Here is a 15,484-nt window from a genome sequence, read left to right on the forward strand (position 1 = left end):
CCTTCAAAGTTTTCTCATGTTTTTACAGTCCTACTAATCATTTTTAAGAGAGGCATAATATTTCCTTAGGTGGTCAGTATAGAGACTCAACATCAGTACCCCAAAACTAGAAGAAAATACTAAGAACAGAAAGCATGAGCGCAACCATCTTAAAAATTAAACCACCAAGAGAACTGGTTGTTCTGTTCCTAGTGTATCTGCCACAGTTCTATACCCACAGGGTATAGACACCCGTGTAAAGTGACTCAACCAACAACTAACCTGAGCTCACCTGTCTTCCTCATCAGATTCAATGAGATGACATAAAAATTTACATCAGTGCTCTTTAAGCTGAAATGTGCATTCCCCAGCAATTTTCAAGAGGTAGATGCACACGGAGGTAGTATTAATTTCTAAATGTCCAAACTGCATCTCTATTTTTTTCCTAAAACTGATTGGCTGCTGAAGGCAGTCAAGTTGTGTCCCTGTTTCTATTTCCCAACTCTTTCACAACAGTCCTCTATTTCCCAAACTGCAAAGAAAGGGTGTAGCTCTCACTCACTGAGAATCTTTAAATGATGAATCGCCCTGGGGTGTAAAAGCCTCAAACAACCTTGGTCAGTCCTTTATCAATTTAATAGACTGGGCTGTACTGAGAAAGTATATCCTTATAATGACGGATAACAAATGCTTTTGCCAGTTAGATGATTTTAAGAATTACTTTCAATAAAATACGACCTGAAGATCACTGAGTTTATAAGATGGAAGGAGGTCAATGAATTGAGTGACACTGATGGGACAAAAGTCCCATGCTGCGTAAAACATTTTCTGAGAATTTATGAAAGTGAAGCACTGAGGAAAGATTGATGTTAAGCTTGCTCATGGTTGAAAGACGTAATAAATAACAAGTGCATCCACTAATTGTCAAAAAGTATGTGCTTTTTTTATAATTATAAACTAATATATTTTGTACTATTTTGAATATTTGATTATTACTAGTCAATGTAATGATATCACTAACTAAAATAAAATGTTTCAGCACTTACAATCTTTCAGTCATTGGAAATTAAAAAAATTTAATTTACATACATATTTTCATGGCAGAAAGATGTAATAGTGTTTATTGTAGTATTGATAAAACACTATTCACTATTGAGACATAAAAATATGTTCAATTAGGATTTACTCCTGAAGGATGGGAATATGAAATGGAGTTCATTGTGTGAAGAGAAAATAAGCTATTTAAAATATGCTCTGGTGAAGAAGAATTTGTTCACATGTTTTTAAAATGGTTCATGGTAGACATAATTGCTGTGGTATTTAGATTCCATTGGATTCATTTGAATGACTGTTCTATTTTAAAATACCACTGTTTACATTATGCATGAAATTGCTTCTTTTGCAACTATTTAAAGGTATGATGAGGGCCTCCCAGGTGGCGCAGCGGTTGAGCACTGGGTTGCCAGGCTGCCCGCAGCCTCTGCAGCGCCAGTTCTATCCCCAGCCACCAGGTGAGGGTCCCACGTGGCGCGCGGACCTCTCCTGCCGCCCGCTGCTCCCCTCAGCAGTGTCCTCCATCTGTCTGCCTGTTCTGCTCCCTGCTCTGGCTCTGGTGAATTCTCTCACCCTCCTGCGCTTCTGATTGTACCCAGTGCTTGTATAAATAAATAAATAAATCTTTAAAAAAAAAAAAAAGGTATGATGGAAAGTTTTAGATGTCAACCGAGAAATATGCAAATGACTGATAAAGTTTCGGACGTATGAGAGTAAAAATGCTTAAAGGCCACTGATTTACTATTAACTCCCCACTGGAGATTGTCTTCTATAGATTTTAGCAACATGTGTTTTCCAATGCTTTTTTTTTTTTTTTGTAATTGTTTTGTTTTCTTCAATAGAAATTCAACCAAAATTACTTTTTCTTTCTTTCTGTCTTTTTTTTTTTTTTTTTTTCTGGAAGAGCTTACATTGTTTCTAAGCACAGCCTCCTCCCTACCCTTTGTGAATGAGAAGGAAAAATGTTGTTTGGCTTGGTTGGTTTGGGTTGGATTGGTTTGGTTCTTAAGGCTGTTGACTCCATTAATCATCAGTTCCTGTCTTCCCAAGAGTCTCAGAAATCTTGCGGGGACCTGCGGTGAGAGGAGGGCATAACAAAGAAAGTCAAGAAGTTGAGTTTAAGGAGTCTGCAGATGGTACAGGTGGGAATTAGAGGACTAAAAGGAAGGCAAGGGCCACACACCATCTCCGAATTACCCTTTTTGGTTCAGGTTTCCAGAGGATGGCAGACAAAAAGAGGAATCCTCCTAAGGACCTAGGAGCAGACCCAGATTATCCCTGAGGGGTGTCCTGCGTCTCAGCGCGTCTACAGCTCTGACTCATCCACCTGGCCTGGCCCAGGGCTTCACAAGTACCTATGAGGACACTTCCCCCAAAGGTCCCAGGGACACGCTAAGCCCAGAAGGGATATACTCATTACCTAAAAGGGTGATGGGGCACCTTTAGTACTAAAACTATTAAACATTTTAAAGTTATAAATTGTTTTCAAGTTTTGCTTTGGGATATATTTTCAGGAGTTAGATTACGGAACAATTTTCTGACTTTTCATATATATCATCACACTGCTTTCCCCAAAAGTTAGACGAATCTGATCTACCAGTGGTGAGGGAGTGTGCTGAATTCACCAAACCTTTTGCCTACTGGATTTCTTTCTTTGAATTTTTGCTAGCTTGGTGTGTGTAATATGCTATATCAGATTTTCCCAAATTTGCCTGGCCACCCTCGGGATTTTTTTTTTGGCCCATGTAACATCCTATAATTGGTAGATTATTCCTCCTACAGTATTTCTTCTAAGGATTTTCAAATGTTTAGCTCTTACTTGTCTCTGCTTTAACAAGAAACTTCAATGCAACAGTCCATTTGCACGGTTTCAGTAAACTTTGTGAACCTGGTCTAATTTGGGGAAAGACCAGAATAAAAAGAAAACCACCTCTCTTTTTTTTTTTTTATTAACATACAGGGCAACAGTTTAATTGAGAGATATATGAAAGGAATATACTCTAATGAATGTAAAAGTTGCATGAAACAGCAGAGCAATGTATGCTGCCCTTGCTGTTTAGAAATGCCTTTGTTATATAAGAAATCTATTTTTTCAAGAAATCTATTTTATTAATACTGAGAATTTGTTGAGCCAAGGCAAAGTTTTGTGTCATAAACTCTTGTATTATGTCACTAATTATTGAATCCTGTTGTGTACTGTGTTAGACACTAAATGGATACCTTCCCTGTTTTTAAGGAAGTTATGTTCTGTAGGAGCAACGTGAGAATAGACAGTTGAGAGACCCCAAGCAGCTGTCACACCCCAACGGATGGGAACTGCTAACTCTCCTTGGGCAAGTCTGGGAAGGAGGTGCTGGTTAAACAGGATCAGAAAAGATTAGTGGGAGTAGCCCCAGTCAAAAGGGCAGGGAGAAGGAAGGATGACAATTGAGAAAGCAGGGAGCCCAGAAAACAATAGGAATGGGCCCTATTTGTCTTCCTCAGGAGTACAGGGTGGTATCCTGGGCTGCCATGTGTATGTAGAAAAGCCCCCCACACCCCTTCCTCATAACACACCTTTTCTTTTTTTTTTTTTAAATATTTAATTTTAAGTCCTTTTTTTTTAAGATTTATATTTATTTATACAAGCACTGGGTACAGTCAGAAGCACGGGAGGGTGAGAGAATTCACCAGAGCCAGAGCGGGGAGCAGAGCAGGCAGACTGACGAAGTACACTGCTGAGGGGAGCAGCGGGCGGCAGGAGAGGTCTTCGCGCCATGTGGGACCCTCCTCCGGTGGCCGGGGAGCAGCCGGGGATTGAACCGGCACTGCAGAGGCTGTGGGCAGCTTCACAACCCAGCGCTCAACTGCTGCGCCACCGGGGAGGCCCATAACACACCTTTTCTTATTTCTGCACCTCAACCAGAATTCACAGCCTCTCACTGTAGCTGCTTTGAGGTGTTTAGCAGTCCAGTTAAAGCAATCTACCAAAGCCAGAATGAATAAATACACCCTTGGGCACTATCATTTTGGAAAGGAAACTTGTGACTTCAAATGAAGCCTGTACCCCAGTTCTTTTATTTGTGCAAAAATAAATCTTTAAAAAAAATCACAGAAGCATGCAGGACAGGATTCTTAGAACAGGGAGGTTTCTAGAGTGCCCTTGCATATAGTGACCTACCCTTGCTTCGCGACCCTCGATGATACTCAGTGAGGAGGCAGCAGCTCAGTCACCCAATTCTGATGACTTGCTCTTGGCACAGTCTTGCTCCTTGGTGCTGTCAGCTCACTCATCACATTAATCACAAGCTAGAAATTCGTGGCATTATTTCTTTCCTTTGTTATCTCATGTCCTGCAGCGGTCAGGGTGTCTTGACACTAGCTCTCCAGGAAAAATGGATAGATGAGAGTCTGAAGATTTGTTTTCTTTAAATTATGTTTCCCTTCAGAATTTTATTGATTTGCCATTCATTTAAAAAAATACATGTTTGGCTGGTCCAACCACTGTGGAAAGCTGTTTAGGGTTTCCTCAAACTGCTAAAAATGGAGCTTCCATATAATCCAGCAATTCCACTCCTAGGTATCTACCCAAAGGACACTAAAACATCAATTCAAAAGGACACCTGCACCCCTATGTTTATTGCAGCACTGTTTACAATACGTAAGCTATGGAAACAACCCAAATGCCCTAAAATAGATGACTGGATCAAGAAGATGTGGTACATATACACCATGGAATATTACTCAGCATTCAAAAAAGATAAACACATGCAATTTGCAGCAACTTGGATGGAGCTAGAAGGGATCATGCTCAGTGAAATAAGTCAGAAAGAAAAAGAAAATTACTGGATGGTCTCACTTTTAGGAGGAATGTAGAAGACCCAAACAAGGGATCAGGAAAATAAAGAGTAATTATAATAAAGTAAATATCAAAAGTGACAGGCAACTATAAACCAGAGATATTCTGCAGGGGGGAGAAGGCAGCACAATCAAACAGGGGAGGAAAGAGCACGAGGGACTATGGTGATGGTGCACGGGGGAATGGGTGGTGGGAATTTCATGGGGACTGCACCTGAGAGGAGAAAGCATACATTGCACAAAAATGAAAAATGATGTGAAAAATATAGAAAAAAAATAAATAAAAAATACATGTTTGGGCATACAACTTCACATCCTAACACCTGCACCTGCTTTGCTTGAGCTCCACCAAGCGCCAACAGGCTACTATCCTCCCCCTCTATACCTCTCTCTGTGTCCCACTGGAGACTTTTAAGAATCAACTTCCATCCTTACATTTCAAACAAGCCCACCCAAATACTGACCAGCAAGTCTAGCATCGAAACCCATGTTTCTTAGAGAAATGAAGATGTGATTGATAGAGGATGATTATTGCTGAGTATCGCATGGGACAGGTGTAGACCAGAGTTCCCCCAAACCCAAGTCCACTGTCAGCAACACATCGCTGTCAGCATGTCAAGAGCATCTGGAAATGCTCCCTTGGGTGTTGATGACCTAGCCTGAAGCTTCAGTCTCAACCCTTCTTCCTGCTGTGACCTCTGTCTATGACCCTGTCTGGCTGTCATGCCTGTGTGGGCGTCCTTCCAATAAACCAGGAATAGCTCCATCCTTACCAGTAATCCCTTGGTGTTGGCTCCAGTCTAAAGTCCAAAGAGTCCAGAATGATCCAGCCTCAGTATCTACCCATGATATCTCATCTTCATTATTTATTGTTCAGTCTGGCCCACAACTCTCCCAAACTCCTGACAACCACCTCTAGGCACCCATGAATGAGCCTAATTGGGGCAGATTCCATCCAATCCCAGTAAAATGAACATCCACTGGCTATCAGAAAAGGGACCCTGCACTATTGTTTCTTGAATATGGCCTCCAGATCTCAAGCTATAAGGAGCACCCTGTGAACTTGTTTTAAAGGAAGCCTCCTCAGACACACTCGGAAATTTAGATTGACTAATTTTGGCAATGAAACACAAAGTCTTAATATTTAACAAATCCTACAAATAATTCTTAGGCCCATTAAAATCTTATAGCTTGTTGTGAAGAGAAGGTAAACTCAGAGGTGACAGTGCCAGTCACTGATCCTTGCAGTCGCCGTAGTCTATTCCATAGGACGCGGAGGCAGAAAACCCAAGGCTGCCACCACAGAATTCTTTAGCCCAGACCCCAGAAGATGCTTTATGGCTGGTGGGTGACCCCACCTGTTTTGTGAGATTTGTTTATTGGGGAATGTGCCCACATGGTTTGCAGCCTGCTGAGTCACACCCTAAGTCAGGAACCCTGGTGTTGAGTCTCTGTCAACTCCCAGACGGAGGTCAGATAGGCCAGGTTCTTGTCAGCTACAAACAGATGAGTCCCCACCCAGAGACTCAGGAGCCACACTTCACTGAAGAGGGAGGCGTCAGATCACTTCTAACCCAAGAGACTCTCTGGGTCCACTATCTCCGCCCCAGCCTGGGTCTAGGGAACTCCAACCCCCTCTCCTAGCCTCACATACTGCTCCAAAGCCTCAGCAGACCAGGCCCTAAGCACCCCGACACTCTCACAGAGCTCAACTTCTTACAGACTTTGCTTTCCCAGCCCTCACTCTTCTGCGTCTTCAATGCATGCTGCCTCAGTTCCAGGTTGTCCAGCCAAGCTGCCGTCTTACCCCCTCCGAAGCTTCCCACTCAGGAGCACCCAGGCCTCCTTGGACTCTCAGCTGAAGGCACTCTTCCCTGTGACGGGGATGATTCTCTCTCTTTGCCGGAGATGCCTGGATACTTCCGTGCGCTCACAGCTCTAGAACCTCGTGCCATCTGTCCCCCCTCAGTGGATCCAGTATGTCCAGGAGTGGAATTCTGTGCCAGGATCAACTCCCCTCCACTTCCTGTCCCTCTGACTTTCTGAGCATCTAGAGCTCTGCCCTGCACACCTCCTCGGGCCCTTCACACAGAGACCCAGCTCCGGTCACTGCTGACCACTCTCAAAGAGGCCAGGGGTAGTAGAGCCACTTTCCCTGACTCCCATCCCATTTGCTGTTCTTTCTCCTGCTGCCACTGGCAGTTCCCACATGTCTTGTGCTCCTCCAGCCCTGATGGTGAGGCCCTGTCACCATGCCTCCTTCTTGCTGGAGTCAGCCTTGAACGCAGCTTCAAATTCCCATTGCTTGTGATTGGAACTCCCTTGCCTACTGCGGCCTCACTTGTGACAGAGGCTGCTGTATTTCCTGCTGACAGCGGCTCCTGTCTGGCTGTCCCATGGGCATGAGGCTCTGCAAGTAGGTTAGCTCTGTCCCACCCTAGTATTTAGGGCTGAGGCTCAGCCTCTCTTCTGTCCCCTGTGGCCAGAGTAGCACATTGCATGTCCGATCCCACCTTGAGCAGTGACTGTAATGGGGATGGGCACTTATTGTCAGTTTTGTGAGAGCAGAAATCACCTAAGAGCTGGCAGATTCCGTGTTCTGCCCTTGAGGAGGACAGACGCATCCTCGGGGACTGGCTAGCGGATGTGTCCTTGAAGCTGAGCACTGTGCTCGTCTGTCCTGTGTCGTCTAAGAACAGCCAGTCAGTGACCATGATTAATTTTATGTTGGGTAATCAGTTTACTGTGTTTTATTTTTTTTTTTAATGTTCTCTTAAATGTCCCAAGGCAGATTACGGAAGTCTTCTGTAATGAAAATATGCTTTGCACATTTTTTCCCTTTTTCTGAGAGTTGACATTTCTTAATGGGGCACACTAGTAACCTATTTCTAATTTTCACTTCTAAGGATAATATGCCCAGAATTAAAAGCAGACTATGATGATATTTTTGGTAATCTCTAGACAGTTGAAGCGAAGCAAATGCTTAATTTTAGCTTCTCAGAAAAAAAAAAGTTTTCTCAGTGCTACCTCAGAGAAGAGGGTGGTGATATTTACCTGCCACAATTCGACCTTTGTCCATAAAGACAGGTGTGGAGATGTGGTCTGGTCTTCCTAGATTAGTGACTTTTTCTCCACAGAAGAATAAGGCAAGCCGTGTTTCTGAAAGTTCCAATTTCCATATTGCAAAGTTCCAATTTTCATATTTCAAAAAACCACCTAACTATGAAGGGGCCCCCCAGTCCTCATTTAGACCTTTATGACACAGAAGAATAATGACTTGCTACAGACACATCAAGTTTAAGTAGGCAGGTTTACTGCCAAAGTTCTCTAATTTTTTTTTAATTTCTGATGTTTTAATGACTTAAAGGTGCATTGAATATGATGTCCTTCAAGAACGACGTTTTGTGCTTTGTCTGTTTTATTAACTAAGTATTTTCCCAAGCCTTTTGGACAGGTTCCAAGTCCTTAGTCTAAGGCACCCAACTCAAGAATATGAAACACCCTTCACCTTCTAGGGCACCCTATTCAAAGTTACCCCTCTGATTGGTGGAGGAGGATGAGCATATTACAGCCATCCACTCATCCACTGACTCACTCAGTCATTGCTTCAGCACCTACTGTTTGCTGCCTGTGTGCTCTGCCCTGGGACGAGGCCCAAGAACACAGTGTGTGTGAACAGAATGATGAAGCTCCTCATCTGGAAAGGGGTATGTGGGGAGAGGAAAGTTTCCAGTGGCAGTGATGATTCAGCAGAATTTGAAGGGTCAGTTGAAATTTTTACAGAGGAAGAGGTGAGGCAGATCTGAAGAGAAAGGCAGAGAGATAGACTCAGAAGCAAGAAAAAGACTGGCTGTTGAGAAACTGCAAGAAAAGCGGATAAATCTACGATGAAGGACAGACGTAGATTTTTGTTGATGACCTTCATGTGATTTTAGTGGTGAGCACATGTTGATTCTCAATGATGTACATGGGAAACTTACATGATACTATAACGCAATGCCATTTCAATTTAAAAAAAAAAAAATAAAGAAGTTCACCATGGCTGGGAAATAACCTGCAAGAAAGGAGTGGTGAGAAATGAAAGCAAAGACTTTTGAAGAAGTCAGATCATGGTATTTCTTAAGGAGTCATGTGAAATAATTTGAATCCAAACCTGAGCAAATGGGGCAGGGCCAGATCTAGCTGCTGCTGGCCTAAAAGTGGCCAAGTAAATCAGTTTTTGGCTTTCCAGACAGCAAGAGGAATAATAGTGCTTGAACTGTCTGCCTAAGCCACCGAACCAGCAGCCAAGGGGCTACCCCAAGAACAAGTGTTTTTAATAGATCTCAAGTTCTGCTTCAAGATGCGTGAATTAAAAAAAAAAAAAGTCCATGTCTTCCTCCTGCCTTCTTCTCAAAAAAAATTAAAAAACGACAATAAAAAGCAAACAAACAGAGGCACACAGCCAAACTCTAATCCAATGCAGAGTTCTAGCACTAGGACGCCATATTTTCCCAGTCCATGAGAGTTACCTTTTTAAAATTTGGCCTCTTCGGACCTCAGAATAAATAATAAGATCCAGGGTGTATTTTTGCAGTAAAACCACCAACCTGTGTCCCTGTCAATAATTTAAAGTCCCCACCCACTGTTCCTGCAGAAACACAAAGTTTCTACAACCCTAGAAAACACTAGATGTGGTGGAAAAGTAAGATGTTTTCAGGGGTGCTGTGCTAGGGAGGGAGAAAGAGGCAAAATTTTCAGAAACATTTTCTGGACACATAAACAGGAATAGAAGTGTGACTTTGCCTAAAATGTTTGTTCCTAAGATGTTTTTGATTGATTTTATTGTCGCAATTACAGTTAGCCAGCGGGCTGTCCCTCCAACAGTGAAACACCAGGGAGAAGGGGCCCTCCCCCAGGCCTTGCTCACGGTTTACATCCTGAGCTGCTTCCCTTGCCTGTTTTCCACCCTCTCACCTGTACCAACGGTGTCTGCATTGACCCCTTTCTTTTCATGCTTTCTGGTTTCTTTGAGTAAACGCCTCATCCAGTGACTCTACCCTTTGCAACATGTCCCTGATTGCAGGTCTTCATGAGGGTGTCTGCACAAGCGTGGGCCTGGGGTCAGGCCTTGGGCTGTGGCCCGGGTATTTCTGGAATGTCTTAGTGCCCCATGCCTTTATCCATAGGGTACAAAGGGCCTCGGGGCGAGTCCCAGTGGCAGATAGCGGAGGTAATGCTGGAGGCACTTGAATTATTCTGTGCGTTTCTGCTCAGTTCGGGAATCTTTTTTTTGTTTTTAAAGTTATAGCCAAAAGGGCAGGTTGATTTTGGAAGAAAAGGGTATAAAGAATGCTGGCACAGACACAAGCGGGCAGAAAGATCTGCTCTGAGAGGGACAGGCTTGTTAACAGGGAGGCCTGCGCAGGCACAGGTGGGCAGAAGGGCTGTTGCCCATCCCACAAATCCTTCCTGAGCAGCTACATGTAAGCCACAGGATGAGAAAGAACATGGGCTATAGAGGCCGACGGTGCAGTTCAAGGCAGATGCGTTGCCCGTGCCAGTGCAACAAGAGACACGGTTCTCTCCACAGGACCTTCCAGACCATGTGGGCAACAGACACATAAACAAATCATTTTCACTTAATGGGCAAACAGGGAGAGACACGCGTAGAGCCTGCAGAGGCAGTCACCTCTTACTGCGTGTCCTTGGGTAAATAACAACATCCCGCATGGCTTCCTCGACTGTGAAAGGGCGCAACATCCCAGCTGCCAAAGGACTGCTTTGAGAATTAAATGCGATCACATCTTAAAACACATAACACAGTGTCCTATGCCCGGGAACGGCACCCATTCGATTATCTAATAAGGCCAGAACCTGGAGTTCTTGTTTAATCTATGCTGGCTAAATGTGTGCGATTCTCCCACGACAGACTGGATTTTTCACATAACTGGATGCACTGTGGTGAATTCTAACAATAACCCACTGTAGTGCTTGGCTGTTGTTCACAGGAGAGAATGGACAAGAAAGGATGACTACATTAACACAAATCCACCACTGCCACTGGAAAAACGCCTCACAGAACATTCTGTGCTGGCTGACGGTGAGCCCGGACCATTGTTTTGATTACTGAGGACCAAAATGTCCACATGATTGCCGTGACTCTTCCCCTGTCCTCTCCTGGCTTCTGTACGAGGCCATTTTCTACCCTACAGCCAATGTTATCTCTGGCCTGCTCTTCCACAATATTAACCCCTTGTATTCAGAAATCACAAACATCCCCTCATATTCAGATTCAGACTTGTGATCTAGGTTCTACCTGCCAGGGGGTCCTTCCTCTTGTCCTTGTCTGTTCTGAACTATTAGACTGAAGAGCTCCCTTTTTGTTCCTATCTGCCTTCTTATGACTTTATCCAAGGTTTCCACTCAAGACAGCGTTGCATGCAAGAGGTCTCAAAGGTAAATGATTGAAATACCACTGAAAAAAACTCCACCAGAGTGTTCCACGTGCTGAACACTGTGCTGAGATCAGATCTCAGGGATTTCTTATTTTGCATGAGGATGTTGACTACTCACATGCAAATGAAGTTTGGCTGGCATTTTTTTTCTTATATAATTCTTACATCATTTTTCATTTTTGCACAATGTATGCATTTTCATCTTGGTTATATTCCCCCATACAATTGCACCCCTCTTATTGTGACCCCAATCTCTCCTCTCTCCCCCCCACCCTGCCCCATAGTGTGTGATGAGATTTGAGTATTCTAGAGAAAACCTGACTTTAAAACGTTGCTTGAGGCATGCATGGTAAACTACTTTTCTCAGTTCTTTGATGTCTTCATCCTCATTATTGAGATAGCCAATCATCAGATGACTTCTCTCAACACTATATCTTATCTGTAGAAGTCAGCACCTTACGAGGAGGAGCTCCCTGCTAGGGAAATGACTGAGGGGTTGATTCCCAGTCAGGCAAATAGTGGCTAGCAATATCGTCCTTAAAAACCGGGGTGTCATTTGACTTGACAAACAACATATTAACTTGACAAACATTTGGGATAAATAATGCTTACACTCTATCATGTGTTCCTATATACCTGCCATGAATTTCTCAAGATACCCAAAATGTGGTTTACATAAACAGTGAAGTCAATGCTTTGTCGGCATTATTCTAAGAATGACTTCCAGTGGCCAAAGGGCAGAACCAAGAACTCAGATCATACAGCAAAGACTCAGGAAGAATTATTCTCAGGCATTGCAAACTAATGGACTTGACTCAGCTGGATATCAAAAGTGGTCCAGATGATGACTCCTTTGTACGTTCCATTTATTCCTATGCTATGTCTGTAACCAGTATGCCTGAACCACCGTTGCATGTTGTACCTTAGTTTCACAGGTCCACACATAGTGAGGAATTGAGTGCAGAATTAATTACACCCAGGAGACTCATCAGCACCTGATTTAAATCATGGCATTTTAGAGTTCTGGGATGGTGATATGTAGGTGAGATTTGGGATTTTGCATTTACATTCTAAAGGTTTCATCCCTCAGGCCTCCCCTGGTGGTGCAGGCAGTTGAGAGCCGCACTGGGAGGCTGTCCACAGCCTCTACAGCGTCGGTTCAATCCCGGCCGGACGGCGAGGGTCCTACATGGTGCGGCAGACATCTCTTGTCTCGCCCGCTGCTCCCCTCAGCAGTGTATTTCAGTCAATCTGCCTGTTCTGTTTCCCCCTCTGTCTCTGGTGAATCCTCTCACCCTCCCGGGCACCTGGACTGTACCCTGGGTCTTGTATAAATAAATAAATGAATCTTTAAATAAATAAATAAATAAATAAATAAAGGTTTCATCCTTGGGAACATTCAGAGGAGGAGCATGTGTTATGCATGTGGAAGTGACATGCATCTCTGGGGGTCAGAGGGCAGGCTGTAGTAGTCAGGCTTCTACCCCCACTTCATAATCATCTCCCCTTTGAGTGTGGGGAATATGAAGACCTATCACTTTTGTGATTATTTACTTTAGATGTCAAAAGGGAGAATATCCAGCTAGGCCTAATCCAATTATGTGAACCCTTTAAAAGCAGAGAATGTTCTCTGGCTGGCAGAGCACAAGTCAGAGAGATTCAAAGCAGCACAGGGTTTTGAGTGAGGGAAATTCTCCTGCTGGCCCTGCAGGGTTCTTGGCAGAGGGCCTGAGAAAAAGAACACGTGTGCTGGGAGTGGAGCTGACAGCAAGAACACAGGACCTCAGGCTTGAAACCATCAAGAATGACTTTTTCTAAGAACCTGAGTGAGCCTGAAAGCAGAGTTTTCACAGTCAGATCTCTAGAAGAGAATGAGGCCACCTGACCCTCTGATTTCAGCCTTTGGGGTGCAAGGTAGTGAACCAAGATCTGCATTGCCGACTTCAGACACACAGAATTGTGAGCTAATAGATGTGTACTCCTTTAAGGCACCGAGTTTGTGGTGATTTATTAAGCAGCAAGAAAAAGCTAATACAATTCCTAAATGTGTATTGACTATGTTCGATATAAACATGTCTTTGTGTACTTGAAGTCAATTACTATTCCAATCATCAACTGCTCCTTGTCCTGTTACTGATGAGTCAGCAGCTAACAAGCACATATCCCAGATTGCACAATCAAAGCACACATGTCTAGTTCTCTTAAATCCCCAAGGAAAATTCTAATTCATGATATTAATCACAGCAATGGAACTGAACTAAATCAGAACCCTACAGGTGATTAGTTTCATGATGGACCAGGAAATAACAAAACACAGCAGAATGGTGGATGTCGACAGACAAGGAGCTGGCAGGCACTGGGAGTCACGTGGGTGTGGGAGAACAAGGGGGGAGGTTTCCAGTTCCAGCGCCCAGACTAAGCTATTCAAGAAACAAAGGGCCGGGGGTATGAGCAAAGAGCTTGCATAACCAGTCAGGAACAAACCTAAGAAGTCCAGGCTCTAAGGCTTGGGCTCTAGACAAGAGGCCCAGGAAACATTCTCTGGCATGAGCAACGAGAACAGACTGGAGGCCGGGTCACCCCAAACCTGTAACCAGCACGTGACCTTTTCCTAAGATGCTCTGCACACATGATGTGTGTTCCCTCTCTGCCTCGAGTAACAAGCCTACCTTGTTGAACTTGAAACGTTTTCATGGGCAATTGCATGTTATTTTGATTTTAAAAAAAATCTCTTTTATGGGAATCCTATAATCCATAAACACATGTTATGGAATGGATCTGGAAAGCAATTGATGATTGACCCATCAGCTCATCCAATAGTTCAATGCTTTATGCTAACTGGTTTCTTGGCACTATGCTTAGCCCCTGGACGTCAAATAGCGCCATTATGTGGTTCACGTATTATTTGTATGCTTAGATTGGTCAATATAGAACTGATTATATATAAAAAGAAAGGAAACTCCATATCTTATTAATAATCAAACGCTACAAAATAAAAACCATGCTGAGGTAACTTTGACCATGCTCTCTTAATGATGTTCTCTTATTGAGCATTTACTATAGTTAGTGCTTTAAGGGAGATCAGGTATAACTTAGCTATAGACATAGCTTACCTAAAATTCAGTAAATTCAGTAGAAGCATGTTTTTGATATATCTATGGAATGTGTAATTAAAAGTGCTTTAAATGAAGCAGGTTTATTCCCTTTCATAACTCCATGATACTATTGGCTCAGCACCATTTTTCTAAACCTGTTTGCAATGTGCCCCTGACATCTCTCTCTCTCTCTTTTTTTTTTTTATAGAGGCATGCCTTTATTTATTTATTTATTTTATTTGTTTGTTTGTCCTGTCTACACATGCACTGGGCACAGTCAGAAGCGCGGGAGGGCGAGAGAACCCACCAGAGCCAGAGCGGGGAGCAGAGCAGGCAGAAGGACCGAAGTACACTGCTGAGGGGAGCAGCGGGTGGCAGGAGAGGTCTGTGCGCCATGTGGGACCCTCCTCCGGAGGCCGGGGAGCAGCCGGGGATCGAACCGGCACTGCAGAGGCTGCGGGCAGCCTCGCAACCCAGGGCTCAACCGCTGTGCCACCGGGGAGGCCCTGACATCTCTCTTTTTGATTGCAAGTTGGCAGTGTAGTCTTGAGCTCTACGCCACATATCATCAAAGTGGATTCCTAGCCTCTCCTTTTATTAGAGAGGAAATGATTCCCCCCAGTGATTCCCCCCCAATTCCCACTGGCAAGGACTTGGTCATGGGCCCAGGCTGTAGCTCCAAGGGCAAATGAGAAAATGCATATGTGGGGTTTTCAAATGTAGTAACTGGAGATGGACTCGGAGGCAAGGGAGGAGGAGGACGTGGCTAGCATTGTTCATAGGTGCTATTTGCCCCACTTTGCAAAGAGAAAATCAAAGAGGTGAAGCCAAGAATTACTCAGCTAGAAGATATAGCGCAGAATTCAAACCCAGCTCTGCAGAATTTCCAAGCTCAAACTCTGTAAGTGCATAGACACCCACTCGGAAGGACGCAGGTTTGTGTTTCCTCAGTTTCTCATTTGTGATAAGAACATATTGGACTATAGTAAAAATTAGTGTATATGTAGAGTGTTGAGCGCAGTACCTGGTTTTGTTATCACTGTCATCTTGGGCAGTTCATAGCCACGTTATTACCTGGTTCCA

This window comes from Talpa europaea, assembly GCF_964194135.1.
Source record: "Talpa europaea genome assembly, chromosome: 13".
Lineage (NCBI taxonomy): Eukaryota > Metazoa > Chordata > Mammalia > Eulipotyphla > Talpidae > Talpa > Talpa europaea.